General features: G+C 47.0%; 1 protein-coding gene across 2 annotated transcripts in view; it reads left to right on the top strand.

Moving 5' to 3' along the window:
* Positions 1-16,493, top strand: part of Fry (FRY microtubule binding protein) — a 404,412-nt gene that overhangs the window by 139,727 nt on the left and 248,192 nt on the right. The window lies entirely within an intron of this gene.

Raw genomic sequence — 16,493 nt, 5'->3', positions numbered from 1 at the left:
CTGATGGTTTTTAATATCATTCATTATTCATCATCAGGCATTTATTAAGACTGCACAGTCTTCTGCCCTTGGAGCTCATGCTGGGAACTGTGCAGACATCAGAGACTGCGCTAGATTGGATGTACAACCCCTTAAAAAAGAGTAAAGAGGACAGGTTTTTAAGTAAACAATTTACAGGGCTAGAGAGAGAGCTCCACAGTTAAGAGTGCTGGCTGTTCTTCTGGAGGACCCGGGTTCAATTCCCACACCCAGCACTCACAAGGCAGTTTGTAGCAGCCTGTAACTCCAGTTCCAGGACCTTTTCTGGTCTCCACAGGCACTGCACACACACACACACACACACACACAAATAAAAAAATTTTAAAAAGAAAACAACATTGGATAAGCTTAAAATTTGTGTTTGCTCAAGTATTAGGCAATGTAGTGAGTGGCTAATACATTCAAATTAAAGAAATGCAAAATAGATCCTCAAAGAGAACAAAACTGTTTTGAGAGAAATATTTTAATACAAATCTTTCCTATGAGGAATAGCTGTGTCATTTAATCGTCAAAGTAAAATCAGATTGATAACATTTCAACTTTGAAAAGTGTTCTTGAGTCGGGAGATGGTGGTGCACATTTTTAATTCCAGCACTGGCGGGTGGATCTCTGTGAGTTTGGGACTAGCCTGGTCTACAGAGTGAGTTCCAGGACAGCTAGGACTGTTACACAGAGAAACCCTGTCATAAAAAAGAGAGAGGAAAAAGGGCCCTTAAAATAAGTTAAATGTCTGTCCACTGAGAATAAAGACATTCTTCAATGGCATTGTCATTGGCTTAAAAACCTCTATGATGAGAGAGAGAGAGAGACTCACCGTCCCGAGGAAACTAACCCACTCAGCGTAGTTTCTAGGTGCTCATTGTGTCCCTGAGTCCATGGCATTTGCGTCTAGCCAGAGGTGCTAGGGAACAGACAACGAATTCATAGACATCTGCTTTCAGATGTCTAGGTAAGAAAGCTTTGCTTCCACTTTCATTTAAACAGCTCTTTGAAGACCCAGTCAGTTCCAGTCACCTTCTGGGGATGGAGTTTATTTCTTTTAGATTATTTTAGTTTATGTGCTCCAGTGTTTTCCTCCATGTATGTGTATGCACCACACACATGCCCAGTGCCCATGGGTCCAGAATAGGGCATCAGATTCCAAGGAACTAGAATAAGGGATGTCTAGGAACCACTATGTGGGTGCTGGGAACAGAACCTGGGTCCTCTGCAAGAGCAGCCAGTGCTCTTACCCACTGAACCATCTCTGAGGCTGGAGTTTATGGCCTCAGAATAAGAATGTAGGGAAACAGCACAGGCTCCAAAGCTTAAGTTTAGGGTTGACATAGAATTGTGGGAGGAGCCAGCCAGGGTCTGTCCCAGCCCGTGTTACAGACATAAATCACCTTCTCAAAGCTCAGCGCTGTTGACTGACACTGAGTCTGGAAACCTGAGTCTCTAAGGACACCTGTTCCTAGTGCTGTCTCCCCTCACCTTTACACGTTTCATTCATTCAGTCCTTCACTCATTCACTCACTAAGCCTCCCAAGCACCCCCTCCTGCCAGGCACAGCTTGGAGGCTCAGCAAGGGGACAAACCAGTTCTACCTCCATTATAGCTTAAAATCTGCGTCTTGTGCCTGGACGTCATCCCTCATCACCACCTCCCACTGGCCCTTTCTTGCTCGCCTTTGTACATGTCACGCTGCACACACATGCACATTGCTTTACATGTGTACAAATGTGCATATTACAGGCTTTGATTTGCATACCAGGGAGAGCATGCGGCTGTTTTTCTCCCTGAGACTGCAAACACAAGTTGTGAAAGACGATAAAAAGCTAATTGATTTTCTAGCTTTAACACCGTCATTGACTTTTTTCTGTGTGTGTGTGTGTGTGTGTGTGTGTGTGTGTGTGTGTGTGTGTGTGTGAAGTACTTAAAAGTGGAATTGATGGTAAGAGTCTAAAGTCCATTGTGCCGCCCACAGCTCCGGAACGGCTGTTCCAGCTGTGTAGACGTTCATTGAGATGTATAGACCTTGAAGTCTGACTAATGTTGCCACGTAATATTTTTCATTTGAAAGTCCTCTACAATGACGTTTTAAGAAAACTAGTAGCAAATAAGTGGGCGAAAGCTGTCAGTAAGCAAGTGAACAACAGATACACAGCTCCCTGTGCTGGGCAGTGAATGGCACAGCAGAAATCTGAGAGGTACTTGACCTTGGTGTCAGGGACCAACCTTGACAGAAATCCCTCTTGCCTGAATTAGGATGTGCAACTACCCTTGTCAGCCATTTTGAGCCACCTCCAAACTCTCTGACTAACAGACAAGGTGGCAATAGGTTCACATTTTGGGGCCTCCACACCTTGGGGTAGCATGGCTTTGGGGTGCTGTTGTTATTGTTGTTGTTGTTATTGTTTTTGCGAGCAGATGTGGCCAAAATACAGTCTGCCCTTTCTTCTGAAATAAAATACTGTTTTGTATTTGCCCTTGTGTGTCTCTCTAGACCTCGGCCATCTACTAGAGAGACTGAAGGTCCTTTGCTGTTTTGAGTGCCCTCCACCCTGGCCTCACCCTCAGCTGCAATTGGTCTGAAACCTCTGCCTTCATCCAACTTATGGGTGGGAGCATCTGACAGGTCTCAATAGCGCCGTTGTTGCTGCATAACTAATATTTATATCCCCGCCATGCGCACAGCCAAAGGGTGAGCCACCCTGTGAAAAGGGACCCTCGTTAGGAATATTATCAGAGGAAAGCCGCCCGCGGCTGTTTCCCCGTGTCTCCCTGGACTTTGAATCGACAGCCCTCAGGCTGTCTCATTTACTGCAAAGGCCTCTCCAGTCATCTGCTTGAATCTTAAAAGGTCAACTCCATTTCAAGTGTCTCTTTCATCAGGTTGGAGAAAGAAAGTTGTTTTCGGGCTTAACCAGATAGAAGTCCATTTGCAAAGCAGAACACATGCGTCTTAATGCTGCCAGCATTCCCAGACAGGCCCAGCAGCTCCTTCTGTGTGGTCCTAAGCTGCAATGGAGGCCTCGTCCAGTCGCCCATGCCAGCTTTGTGGTCCCACTCTCGGCCCTGGCTCCCCACCTCTGCCCTGGCTTCCTTGTTTAGTGAGCAGTCTGCATTCGCCGCCCGTCCTCAGTCTGCCCCCACCAGTAGACCCAGGTCCGTGTGCTAGTGGACCTAAGATTTTATGAAAGGGACCTCAGATCTCTGGCTGTGTGCACACAGAATGGCTTTTCTAACCTAGAGAAGGGGCTATCATCCAACTCGGAAACCTAGGACATAAGCAGATCAACTGTCAGTCACATGAACCTTGGCCGTCACAGGGTTACCCAGGTAGGCACCGCATCAGGACAGACATGAACATGCTTGGAGACAGGCAGATCTGACCTTTCCTGAAGCATGGGTTTGGATCTCTCTCTCTCTTTCTCACACACACACACACACACACACACACACACACACACACACAATTTATTTATTTGTGTTTTATGTACATTGGTGTTTTGCCTGTAGATATGTCTATGTGAGGGAGTCAGAACCCCTGGAACAGGAGTTACAGACAGTTGTGAATTGCCAAGTGGGTGTTGGGAATTGAACCTGGGTCCTCTGGAAGAGCAGCCAGTTCTCTTTACCAGGCCTGGGTTTCTTAAATTTTGCACTCTCGAAACTCCTTTCCACCTGAGAAACTGGAACGACTTTGGTAAACCAGCTGTAGAAACCAAACACTGGCTGACAAGAGACCATAAAGGGATTCAAAGTAGAACCTTGATAAACATGTGGTTTGACCAGTTTTAAAGAATATAGCAAACTCCCATGCTAATAAGATTGTTCTCCGGAAGAGAAACCATGTTCTTAACCCACATCAGGTAGCACACAACTGCCTGTAATTCTAGCTCCTGGGCTCAGCTACTTTAAGGAAAGCTGGGGGACTGTGGTGCCCATAGAGAGCCAGGGCTCACCTTAGCACTAGCGGCTCAGGAAGCTGCCCTTGGTTGTTCTGCACTAGACAACAAATTGCTGTCAACTGAAAGTATATGAGAAAACAGTCTGTTGGTTGAGTCTGCATGCATGCGTGCATGCGTGTGTGTGTGTGTGTCCACACGTGCACACACAAACGTGCATATGTGTACACATTGGTGCTTGTGGATACAGGCTTCTTTTATGAAATTCAAAGAGGAACCTAGGCAAATATTTTCATAGAAGAGCTTAGGACCGCCCTGGTAGATCCCCTCCTCTCAGTCTATCTGGGAGCCTGTACTGAGATTACCTGCAGGTGCTGGTGTTTGCATGCCCCAAGTGGAGCACAGGCCTGGGTAAGGGCCAGTATCGATCCAAAGAGCTCGTGCCCTTATGGGCTTTGCTCCACCTGTATTTCTTTACGCGGGAGCTCTCCCTAGGGAGTAGGTGATGGGATAAAGCAAGAGTGGGTGAGCTTCCCTCCAGGGACCAGGCTTGTTTTCAGCGTTTCAGCTTGTCTCCCTCATGGTGCATGCATTGCATGTCCTCAGAAATGACAGCTGTTTATTTGTTGGTTGTTTTTTTTTTTCCCCCAGTTACAACGCAAGCAGTTCACTCTTTTCCCAGTGTGTATGTGTGCCAGGGGCGATAAGGCCACCTGGTAGGAACAGTGTGTGCAAAGGGGGTAAGGTTTGACTGGTGCCACCCCATCATGGCCCTGGTTGTCCACCATCCTACCACAGAGGATGGCACAGACTTGTAGTTGAATAGTAACCACCCAGGGGTTGGGGAGCTGGCTCACTAACTGGCTTCTCTTGCAAGTGACCCAGTTTTTTCTCAGTATTCACACAGCAGCTCAGGACCAGTTCTGGGGGCCCGGGCACCCTCTTCTGGCCTCCAAGGGCACTGTGCACATATGGTGCAGAGATATGCCATTTGACTACCTCAGATTCTCCATGTATGAAATTCAAAAATGTGTAATGATTAGCTGGCTGATTATTGGCAAGAAAAGCATCCGTTTGGGATGTTTCTTTACAAATGCCCAGGTAGATGGCTTGAGATGGTTGGTGCCAACAAGGTTGGGCCTTCCCACTTATCAGTACTAGGAGAACATTCTGGGGGTTCACAGTGCCATATTCCTTATTTCCAAGGCTTGACTATGTGGCATTTAAGCCAAGTTTAGATTTCAAAGTTAGCTTCGGCAATCTCTATCTGTTGGGCCAATATTGTAATAGTAGCACATCCCTTTCTGATGTGCAATTGTTTTAAGCATTTGGTTTATATGGGGCAGTTTACCATTCTATTGTTTCTGGAGATCTATGGAAAATCCACTTGAAAGTAGCACCCCAAACAAGTATAACATGCATTTAAGGTGTTGAGAAAGAAGCCGCTGCAACCACTCTTTCAGGGTTCACCCACAGTCTACACCTTATAATTACATATCAGTAATTACTTTCTCAGCCAGCATTTTCTAGACTCTAACATGTGTCTGGTATCACCCTAGATGATGGTAATTCAGAAATGGGGGTACAACCTTCCTATTTCTCCTGGGGAGACAAGAAACTGAGTTCTGCCCTGTGCCTGATATTTCTTTCCTCCACTTCGTCCTGAGATAACACCGACCCCTGTCCCTTTGCCCCAGCACCCATCATCTTGTTCTTGGAAGACCAAAGTGTCTTATGTGGGGTTTGTAAGCCCTCATTGTCCTTAATTGTCGAGGAGAAAAGGAAAGCAGCCACATGCATTAACTGTGGTTCTTGGGCTGTCTTTTATTAGCCTAGGAATACAGTGGTGAGGGAAGCTTGTTCCCATTGGACGGACAGATAAACCAACCCTAGAAAGCTTCAGAGAGTTTGAGTCCATGCCGGGACCAGCACTGGAAATCACCTTGCCCTCCAGCCAGAGCAGCCGACAGCTGCCGTTGTTCAATATCTCGACCCTCATGAGACAGACGTCCCGCTGAAGATGCCACATACATCCCGCTGGAGGTGTGGGCCTTGGCCTGGCTTTAGATCTCCCCTGCCGTGTGGCAGGCAGGCAGGCAGGCAGGCAGGCATCTTTGTCTTGGAGCCTGACACAAGGTGTTTTTGCCACTAGGTGGCACCAGGCCCATGGGAAGCCCAGCTTTGCCCTGAAATAAATACTTTTAGTGAGGTGAAGTAACACACATGCCCACGTCCATGGCACGTCAGCAGCTCACGTCTTCACAAGGCCACACAGCTGCCACTTGATGGTACTCTCACACATTACCATCGCTCCAGGAAGAAGCCACCTACCGATGAGCCAGATTCCCCCTACCCTGCTAGTACTCCTGGCAACTGCCAGTCTGCCCTCTCTCTGGGGCCGTCCCTATTCTGTGTGTCTCTTATACATGAATTCATAAAATTGGTGACTATGCTCGTTAGTTTTTGTCAACCTGGCACAAACCCAGACTTACTTGGAAGAAAGACACTCACCTCCCTCACACTGGCCTGTGGGCATGTCTGTGGGCCATTTCCTTAATTGCTGATTGGTGTGGGAGACCCAGCCTGCTGTAGGCGCTATATCTCTGGGTGGGTGGACCTGGGCTACATAAGAAAGGTAGCTGAGCAAGCCAGGGATGCAAACCAGTGTTCTTCCATGGTCTCTGCTTCAGTTCCTGTCTCCGGGTTCTCTAACACTCTAGGGGCAGAGACTGGCAGATTCCTGGAGCTCGTGGAGCCAACAGGCTCAGTCAGTGAACTCCAGGTTCAATGAGAGACCCTATCTCAGAAAACTAAGTGGAAGGCGGTGGAGGAGAGCTTCTTGTTGATGGAGCGGCGGGCTGTGTCCCGCCACCCAGCTAGCTTCACACCCGAAATAATTACACGGAAACCGTATTCTTTTAAACACTGCTTGGCCCATTAGTTCTAGCCTCTTATTGGCTAATTCTCACATCTTGCTTTAACCCATATTTAATAATCTGTGTAGCCCCACGAGGTGTGGCTTACCAAGAAAGATCTTAACCTGTGTCTGTGTCGGGTGGGAGGATCATGGCGACTGCCTGACTCGGCTTCTTTCTCCCAGCATTCTGTTCTGTCTATTCCACCTATCTAAGCTGTTGTCCTATCAAAAGGGCCAAGGCAGTTTCTTTATTAACCAATAGACATATGACCCTCCTCCATCAGCTTCTGATGTCAACTTCTGGCCTCCATACATGCAAACACACATACATGCACATACACATACATGCACACACATGCATGCACAGAAACACATCCATAGACCCCCAAACTCCACCCCCCCACACACACAAGGGTTTATAGTGCATAAACAGTAGGAACCTAGACTTGGTCTCTCAAAGAAAGGATCCACTAGCCACTTATGAATGGTGTGCTTGTGGACTGTGGTTTACACGTGCCGTAAAATACACAGCGTATTTCAAATATTTAATGCTAAGGAAGAATATAAAATGTCACGCTAATAATTTTTATACCTGCTGCATACTGAAATGGTAATTTTGTGGCATATTGAGTTAAAGAAAATATAGTGTTGAAATTTCCCACTTGCATTTAGCTATTTGAATGTAGTTGCTCAGATTTTAGGGTGGCATCTGCCGCTACACTGAGCATCACTGGTCTCACGCCAGGGCTCAGGGCCAGTTTGAGGGGTACCCCATAACTGACAGTCATTGCCATTAAAGTTGCTGCCATTTCTTTGGTGTATCCTCACGAAGAAGATTGCGGTGGCTCCGCAACTCCTGTCTCCTCGTTAGTAGCAGTAGATAACAGGCAATGGAGAGAGGATTTGCTGTGTTTGGCACAGACTCACCTTGTGCTTAATAAACGTCTCATTATGAGAAGATTCACGGTGGGATCTTCTTCCTGGAGGTCCAGGCACAGGCCACATCCAGGACCCTGGCCATTAGTCTTTCGATCCTGGGTGGTTTGATGAACACAGTACGAATTGTCTGAAGAGAGATATGCAGAGCGAAGGGCTGATAGGCAAGGTTGGTGTCTAAACAGAATTTCAGAAGGGGAAACAAAGAGCTAATTGGGGAGAAAAGGAGGTGGAAAATAAATCTGGAGACAGGGTGGGGTATCTCTCCAGCTGCAGTTGCCACCCATCCTGTATTTATCCAGAGGCGGGAACGACATTTGGATGAAATTCAGACAAACCACCAGTACATTCCTGGAGTTGGTGGATGGCCTTTTACAGAACAGGACACCCCTCATCTGTCCCTAAACTGCACCCTGGAAGTTCATGAGGATGTTACAGAGAACAGCCCCTCTGCTCACTCTCTACCACATCTGTATCTTGCCGGACGGAGCGCCGAGCATCGCGTACTAGCATCCTGGGAGTTCGAACCTTCCGTGCCATATACACTCCTTTGAGATGATGGGACAGCTTCGTGTAAAGGACAGATAGGGGAGCATTTTGTGCATTTTATAGAAGAGAAGGAGGAGGTTAAATATGTAGGTAGATAATTGTGGCTTGTGGGGTAGGATCTGTCCCTGAACTTGGGGGGTCTTCTGGTTAACGCCACTGAGGGCTAGAATCATGCTCGCCCCCACCCCCCCATTTCCTCGGGCTTCTCTGGGTGACCTCACCCAGCCTGCCTGTCTGTCTGCAAACCCCATTACTCTCACCGCTCCCCTGACTGTGTCGCTAAGCTTGGCAGTTGGCACGTCTCTCCCCACCAGCCTCTGAGCTGAGCAGCCTTCCCTGGTCCAGTTTCTGACGGCCCCACCCTCCTACACAAAGCCCGGACTGTTACTCACATAGGTTGGCGATGTCCCACCCTTTCTGAAAACAGGCCGTTGGAGACTCTCGGTCCTACGAGCTGCTTCTCAGCAGCATACACTCTCCAACATCTGAACCCTGCCTCCAGTGGAGATACTGACGTGTGAGCTTCTGAGACCTGTTCTCCAGTTCCACACCCCAGTTCTAAAAGGTGGGGTCTGGAGTTCGGCACCAGGAAGCTTCATGTACAGGTGGCCTTTTGGGAGACTCTGAAGATAACGTCAGAGTGCTTAGAGCAGTTGACGCAGCTCTTCAAAGGGTTAGTCCCAGGGGACATGCTACTGTTTGTACCTTCAGTTCCGTTAGCCCCACTGTCCTTAAGATCCACGAGGATAACCTGGCCTTAGCTGTTTCTACCTACCCTGTGTTTATCGGGATTCCTTGGTACCTGGTTCTATCACGTCCTCTAAGCCGAATAGAACACTCTCATTTCTCACCTCATTCATTTCATGGTAGCCCACTCGCTTGCTTCAATATTTCTTTATCTTTCTTACCACCCCCCAATTTTGCAGCGCTAGGACCGGCTTTTCCTGTCAACCAACCAGTGTGTGTCTTCACGGATACCTTGAACGCTTGCCTTATCCAAAACGGATCAAGAATGTGGACTTGTTGCCAGAAATTAAGTCGTGAAATTTATCACCCAACGCGTGGTTTTCCTCTTGTTCCGTTCCCACCCCCCACCCCCAAATATGGAAAACTCAAATGTCCGCCTGTACACAGAAACAGTGGGATGATTTTAGAGAAATAATCTGCCCAGGATCATAGCACCAGGTCCGAATCAGAAGCAGAATAAGCCTTTCTTGATAGCACTGTAAACGTGCAATTACATGTGGCTTTACAATATAGCGAAGTGTAAGGTTTTTGTTGTTGTTGTTGTTATTTTGGGGGGTTTTGTTTTGTTGGTTTTTCGAGACAGGGTTTCTCTGTAGCCTTGGAGCCTGTCCTGGAACTAGCTCTTGTAGACCAGGCTGGCCTCAAACACACAGAGATCCACCTGCCTCTGCCTCCCGAGTGCTGGGATTAAAGGAGTGCGCCACCACTGCTGGAAACTAGCAAAGTGTAAGTTTTCTATCAGCTCTTCCGCTGTAATAAAGCACCATAACCAGAAACATCTTAGGAAACAGTTTATTTAGGCTTACGGTTCCAAAGGGTTAGAGACCATGGTGGTGAAGACAGCGCCGCAGCGGTGGCTGGAGCAGGAAGCTGGCTGATCACATTTGAGGCCACAGCAGGTTACAGAGCTTGGCCCGGCAGGAAATGGGGCGGGGCCCCACTCAAAGACCCCACCAGTGTTGTACTTCCACCCGCAACGCTGCACCTCCCAAAGGCTCCATAGCCTCCCTAAAGAGCACCGACTGGGAACCCAGTGCTCAAATACCCGAGTCCATGGGGGACATGTCTTCATTTAAACTACCAGAAGTAGTAAGTTTATAGACAAATCTAGGGACTGCAGAGACTGGCTGCTTCGGCAAAAGTTTGCTTCCCAGCATTCACATGGTGACTCACAACCATCTGTCACTATAGTTCCAGAGGAATCAATGCCCTTTTCCTGGCTTCCTTGGATACCAGACGCACATAGTGCTCATGTATACACGTATATGCAGACAAAATACATATATATATATATATATATATATCTTAAAATAAACGGCTGCATATACATAGGTGTAGGTTGGTATACACAGTTACTTTAGTAGCAATCAGGGATGGCAGGGCAAGGGTCCCTCCCTCTGTTGCAGGCAGCACCCCTTTCTCCCGCTTCTCCTCCTCTGACTGTAGGCTTCCAGGGACATTTTGCACCTGACACTTGTGCTCACTGACCAGCAGGACCCTGTGAGCCGTTGTAGTTGACAGACAAGATCACCGAGGTGAGGAAACGCTCGGCGGCTTTGCCGACAGCACACCGATGGGTATCCAGTGCGGACTCAGCTCTGGCGTATGGTACCTCACCCCCTCTTTCTAATGCATGCATTTTGGATATTTTTAAAGTCACAATTCAGTATCTGCAGCAGAGTCTGTGGAGAGGCCCAGTTCTCCTTTCTTGGGATGGAAGCCTGAGGCACCTGGTACCAGAGGTCCCGTTTACTTTCTTGCTATTCCTAGGCCAATCCAAGAGGTGCCCAGCAGCCTGTCTCTGGTTCAGCTTCGTCTTTGTGATACAATGTAGCCTGAGGCTGTTAGGTGCTCAATAATCGTCATTTGTCACCTTGGGTAACGCGGGCATATGGAGGGCTGGTCCCTGTGCCCACAGGAAGTGAGATGGATCACTGTTTCCCTCCCTTCCTGCTGTCATTTCTCAGGGTCTTTTACTGGTCCCTGTGCCCACAGGAAGTGAGATGGATCACTGTTTCCCTCCCTTCCTGCTGTCATTTCTCAGGGTCTTTTATTGCCTTATGCGTAGAGAGACTTCCCTGTGCCCCGTGTCGAGCTCACTTGTCCTGGTGCCTGTTTCCTTATAAAACTCCTTTGCAGAGCCGGGCGGTGGTGGCACACGCCTTTAATCCCAGCATTCGGGAGGCAGAGGCAGGCGGATCTCTGTGAGTTCGAGACCAGCCTGGTCTACAAACCACAGTGAAACCCTGTCTCAAAAAAAAAAAAAAAAAAAAAGCCGGGCGGTGGTGGCGCACGCCTTTAATCCCAGCACTTGGGAGGCAGAGGCAGGTGAATCTCTGTGAGTTCGAGACCAGCCTGGTCTGGTCTACAAGAGCTAGTTCCAGGACAGGCTCCAAAGCCACAGAGAAACCCTGTCTCGAAAAACCAAAAAAAAAAAAAAAAAAAAAAAAAAAAAAAAAAAAAACTCCTTTGCAGAGGAGCTGGGTGAAGAGGGATTTAAAACTGGGCTCTGCTACTATTTTAAAAATGAAAACCATTTTAGGAAACATGATTTTCCTTGTTTGTGTCTGAATCTACTCAGTAGCAAACTCTGCCTAATGAAATTCCCTTGCATTCAGAAAAGTTAAATGTATTTCAATCCATTGGAGGAAAATTATTCATAGTGGAGAGAACTGAAGCCAGTGTTTCCAACACTCACAGATCGCGTTCTGAGTGACTTGTGTCTGACAGTCGGGGTGTTAAGGAGCAGGTCCCCACTCCTGACGTAGACCCTGTAGTGTCCTGAGATGTTTGCACAAGCCTCCCCTAGTTAAAGTCTCTTAACTCGAAGAGATCAGCAACGCTGCATTTGAAATGGGTTGGAGCAAAGTTTATCAGTTATTCCAACATTTGATTCTCAGGTTGTCTCTTTGTGAGGCTTCTTTTTCTTTCCCCCACGTAAAGAAAAATGACAGCGTGGGCATATGGCTCAGTTGTGGAACCCGTGCCTGAGCAGTCCAAGGCCCCGAGTTTGATCCCCAGCACTGCCAAATGATGGGGGGCTGGGCAAGGAAATCAGTCCTTGTCATCACTGAGATCAGCTCATGTTATTTTAACTCAATCTAGGTGATGTTTAATTTTCCTCAAAACAGATTTTGTTGTTGTTGTTGTTTGTTTTCAAGATAGGGTTTTTCTGTGTATCCCTAGCTGGAATTATGGAACTCACTCTGTAGGCCAGTCTGGCCTTGAGTCTGGAGATCTGCCTTCCTTTGCCTCCTGAGTGCTGGGATTAAAGGTGTGTACCCCCATCACTGCCCTGATGAGAACAGATCTTTTTTTTCTTTTTTCTTTTTTAAAATACATTTACTTATTGACCTATGTGGACATGTTTGGAGGTCAGGCATCAGCTTACAGCAGTTGAGTCTTTCCTTCTATCATGTGGGTTCTGGGTTGAATCTCAGGTTACCAGGCTTAGTGGCAAGCATTCTTACTGAGCCGTGGTGCTGGCCCCTCAGAGTAGTTATTACATGATATAGGGGACTACAACATGCATAGACTCCTTGGGATTTGACACCGCTGAACAACTTTTGATAAAGCCGCTTTTGTGTATTTGTTGCTTGCAAAGCATCGCTCCTCTGCCTGACTCTGTGACGGTGACGGCACGTGGTACTCACCTGTCCACAGGGAAAGGCGACACATTCCACCCCAACGCAATCAACTCAGCCAGATGCTTGGAAACCACTGGGAATGGTTTCCGAGGAAGACAAGCATCCAGATGGCCTCGCTTTGCTCTCCTGGACTACTTTTTTTTTTTAAATGTCATGTTTCATTATTTTTTTAAAAGATTTATTTATTATGTATACAACATTCTGCCTCCATGTATGCCTGCACACCAGAAGAAGGTGCCAGATCTCATTACAGATGGTTGTAAGCCACCATGTGGTTGCTGGGAATTGAACTCAGGCCCTCTGGAAGAGCAGTCAGTGCTTTTAACCACGGAGCCATCTCTTCAGCCCCTGGTCTACTTTTTTTTTTTTTAAAGACCACACATTTTAGCCTTAAGAGATTGTTCAAAATGCTAGGAACGCATAAATAAAATATGAATTAAAATATAAACTCACTATACTTTTGTTACATTTATTTGTGTGTGTGTGTGTAAATCAGCAAACAACTTGTGAGACTTGGCTCTCTTCTTCCACCTTGTGGGTCCCAGGGATCAAACTCAGGCCATCAGTCTTGGTGGCTGTCACCTTGACCAGCAGAACTGTCTTGCTGGTTTCTGACTGTGCTTCTGTTAACACATCTTCCTCTAGAGGTAGCAGGTAACCTTCATTAGGCACGAGGAGTGTGTTCACTTAGCCTCTAGTGTGTTTGCTGAGTGAGGACTGTGTGCTGGGAGACACAGCTTTCGTGGAGAGAGAGAGAAGCAGATGGCGGCTGTAACAGGGACAAAGCCAGAAGAAAGGCAAGTGGGATCGATTCTGAGATTTAGTCCAAGTGCCCTCTATCTCTCCCATCCTGCACTGTCACTCAGTAAGTGGGGACTCTGGGGACACATTGATCACTCCCTTCTCATAAAACGGAGTCCTGGTCCCTTCGGTACTCCCACCTGCCCGCACCTGTGTCTTGTCCTCGGCTGACACCGTCCTGCAGCAGGGCAGGCAGAGCCCTTTCTACCCTCGACACGGTGAGCAGAGTCGGGCTGGATTTTCTCTGCAGGCATCCGACCTCCACTCGGGTTCATGAGTCCCTGCAGAGACACAACCTGTACAGTGTATCAGATGACTGTGAAAAATAGCGGCACCTTTCTCTCGGCCCTAGGGAGCAATTCCTCATCCAGGAAAAAGCTTGGGATGTGGGCAGCCGCTAGGCGAACAGCTATCAGGGGTTCTGGACATCTCTTCCCGAACCTTCTTTAAAGAAGTTGATTCTCATCTCACTTTACAATTAAAGGTGATGGGATGATGTTAACAGCAATAATGACCATGTGAACTAGGTGTAAACTGTGTCACATATGTGGCTTTCACCTTATGTTTCTTTAAGCCTCAGTTTTCTCGTCTAGAAAATACGCTTCTCATAGTCCCTGTCCTGCAGGTTTGAAGTGAGGATTAAATCTGATTTTGAAACATGTACTTTAGCTCAGGATTTATGTCCCGTAACCGTAGATGGTCTCTTCAATGTAGCCTGTGTCTCAGGCTACTTCCTGGGCTCCACCCCCCGCCCACACACATACTCTCCCACCCACAGCAGCCTTTGATACCATTCCTGGCCCCCTCCACTTTTCCTCTTATCTTTCTCTCAGCCCCCAGTGTCTGCTCACTGTCTAGTCTCCGAGACTTTTAAGCACCGAGCAAGCCTTCACTTTCAGGGGTGTGCGAGCCGAGCCGGCTAGAGGTCATCTTAAATGACAATTGAAGTTAGGAAGCAAGCCAGGGACTCGATCCGATTTTATTGTTTTACTTCAAAGTGCCTTTGGTTAGGAGTCTACAGCTTTTTGTTTTCATAAGCCATTCCCCCGCTCCCCCGAGAGAAAGGTGACAAAGGGGTGCAGTTTTGTCCCAGCATGTAGCAGGTGTCATTCCCTTTGATTTGCCAGCCTTTGACTGGATCAAAAGGCCTCTTCTGTTCATTTAGCTTATATATCCTCTTTTAAAAAATGTATTTATTTTTATTTTATGTGTGCTGGTGTTTTGCCTGCATATTTGTCTGTGTGAGGGTGTCGGGTCCCTGGAACTAGAGTTACAGAGAGTTGTGAGTAGCAATGTGGGTGCTGGCAATGAAACCTGGGTCCTCTGAAAGAGCAAGCAGTCAAGCTCTTAACCGCTGAGCCATCCCTCTAGGCTGATATATATCCTCTTTAAAGGTAGTAAGATACATGATTGGGACCTGATACAAGACAGCCAATTCACTTTTCACAGGGAAAACTAAATGCTATTAATTTTCTTTTTCTAACTAGCTTTAAGGGTTTTTTCTTGTCATGGTTCCCTTTGAAATGTAGATGAGTGGAATTCTTGACTAGGTAGTATGTTCATAGTATCCCTGAAAGGTTTTTCAAAAATCAGTTGGGATTTTTCTAAAGAATTTATTCATTCTTACTTTATGCACACTCAGTGTTTTGCCTGCATGCTTATCTGTACACCACGCATGCAGTACCCGTGGGAATCAGAGGAGGGCACTGCTCCCCAGAAACCCAAGTAACAGATGGTTGTGAATTGCCATGTGAGGACTGGGGACTGTACCTGGGTCCTCCGGAAGAATAACTTGGCCATCTCTCAAGTCCCAAACTACGATTTTAAAAGTGTATATGTTTAAGGCTGGATGTGGTGGCACATGCCTATAATCTCAGCACTCAGGAGGGAAAGGCAGGCGGATCTCTGTGAGTTCGAGGCCAGCCAGGTCTACAGAGTGAGTTCCAGGACAGCCAGGGAGACAGAGAGAGACCCTGTCTCAAAAACAAACAAGCAAACAAATATCTAGAGTGGCAATAAAGAAGAGTGTGCTTGCTTATTACAACTCCAACCTACTGTCCCCCAATAATTACTATTGGTATTCAAAAATAATAGACCTTCTAGTTCACAGAAATGGTTTTACCTCAGAAAAAAAAGTTCAGCATAATAAACGCAATGAATAAAATAATAAATTAGTTCAGTAAGTAAAACATGGGAGGGGGTACTAGGTGCAAGCTACTGGGTTGAACTTTTCTCACAAGGCCATTTACTCTCTCCAAAAAGCACAGGAAGTGGGTGCATTGGTTATGCTCACCATATAGATGAAGAACAAAGGCTAAGCAAGGGAGTGGGTGCCAGGTGGGAACAGGGACCCAAGATCCATGGTAGCATTTACTCAGTACCCCTGAGGCCGGTTCATTAGCGGCCTCATACGATGGCGATGGCGAAAGTACCAACCCAGTTACTCATAGAAAGCCTTTTGATCCTATTTTACATAGAACCCCTACGTTCTCAGGGACTCTGATAAAGGAAAATGAGCTCATCCCCAAAGTATGCATCTGAATCAGAAAGACCCCAGCCCGAGGACTGACTTCAGGAGGCCAAAGCCCTGCAAGTTGAGCTGGGATTGAGTGATTCAGTGCCCACCTTCCCACAGAGTCTGCAAACGTGCTGATAAACTAGATCATTTCTAGAAGTGTTACTTAGTTTGATTTGGAAAGTTCTTTGCCTAAAACATAAAAATTATATTATCATCTTTCATTTCCCAAATGAATTAGTAAACTAGGAAGCCTTGTTGCGTTGGGCTGGGGGTGGAGTCTGCACATTTGTGGTGAGGGTTAAATAATTATTACGTATCCATAATTTATGATTGGAACCTCTCAATCATAAATGTACTGGGGAGAGGAGGGCACAGTGGTTTGCAAGATGACTTGTCAAACGTCACCCTGATAGAGCATAGCCAGTCATTATTAAAATACAATACTCTTA

The sequence above is a fragment of the Chionomys nivalis genome, chromosome 3 (genome assembly GCF_950005125.1).
Source record: "Chionomys nivalis chromosome 3, mChiNiv1.1, whole genome shotgun sequence".
Classification (NCBI taxonomy): Eukaryota; Metazoa; Chordata; class Mammalia; order Rodentia; family Cricetidae; genus Chionomys; species Chionomys nivalis.
This window is presented reverse-complemented; position numbering and strand designations above follow the sequence as displayed.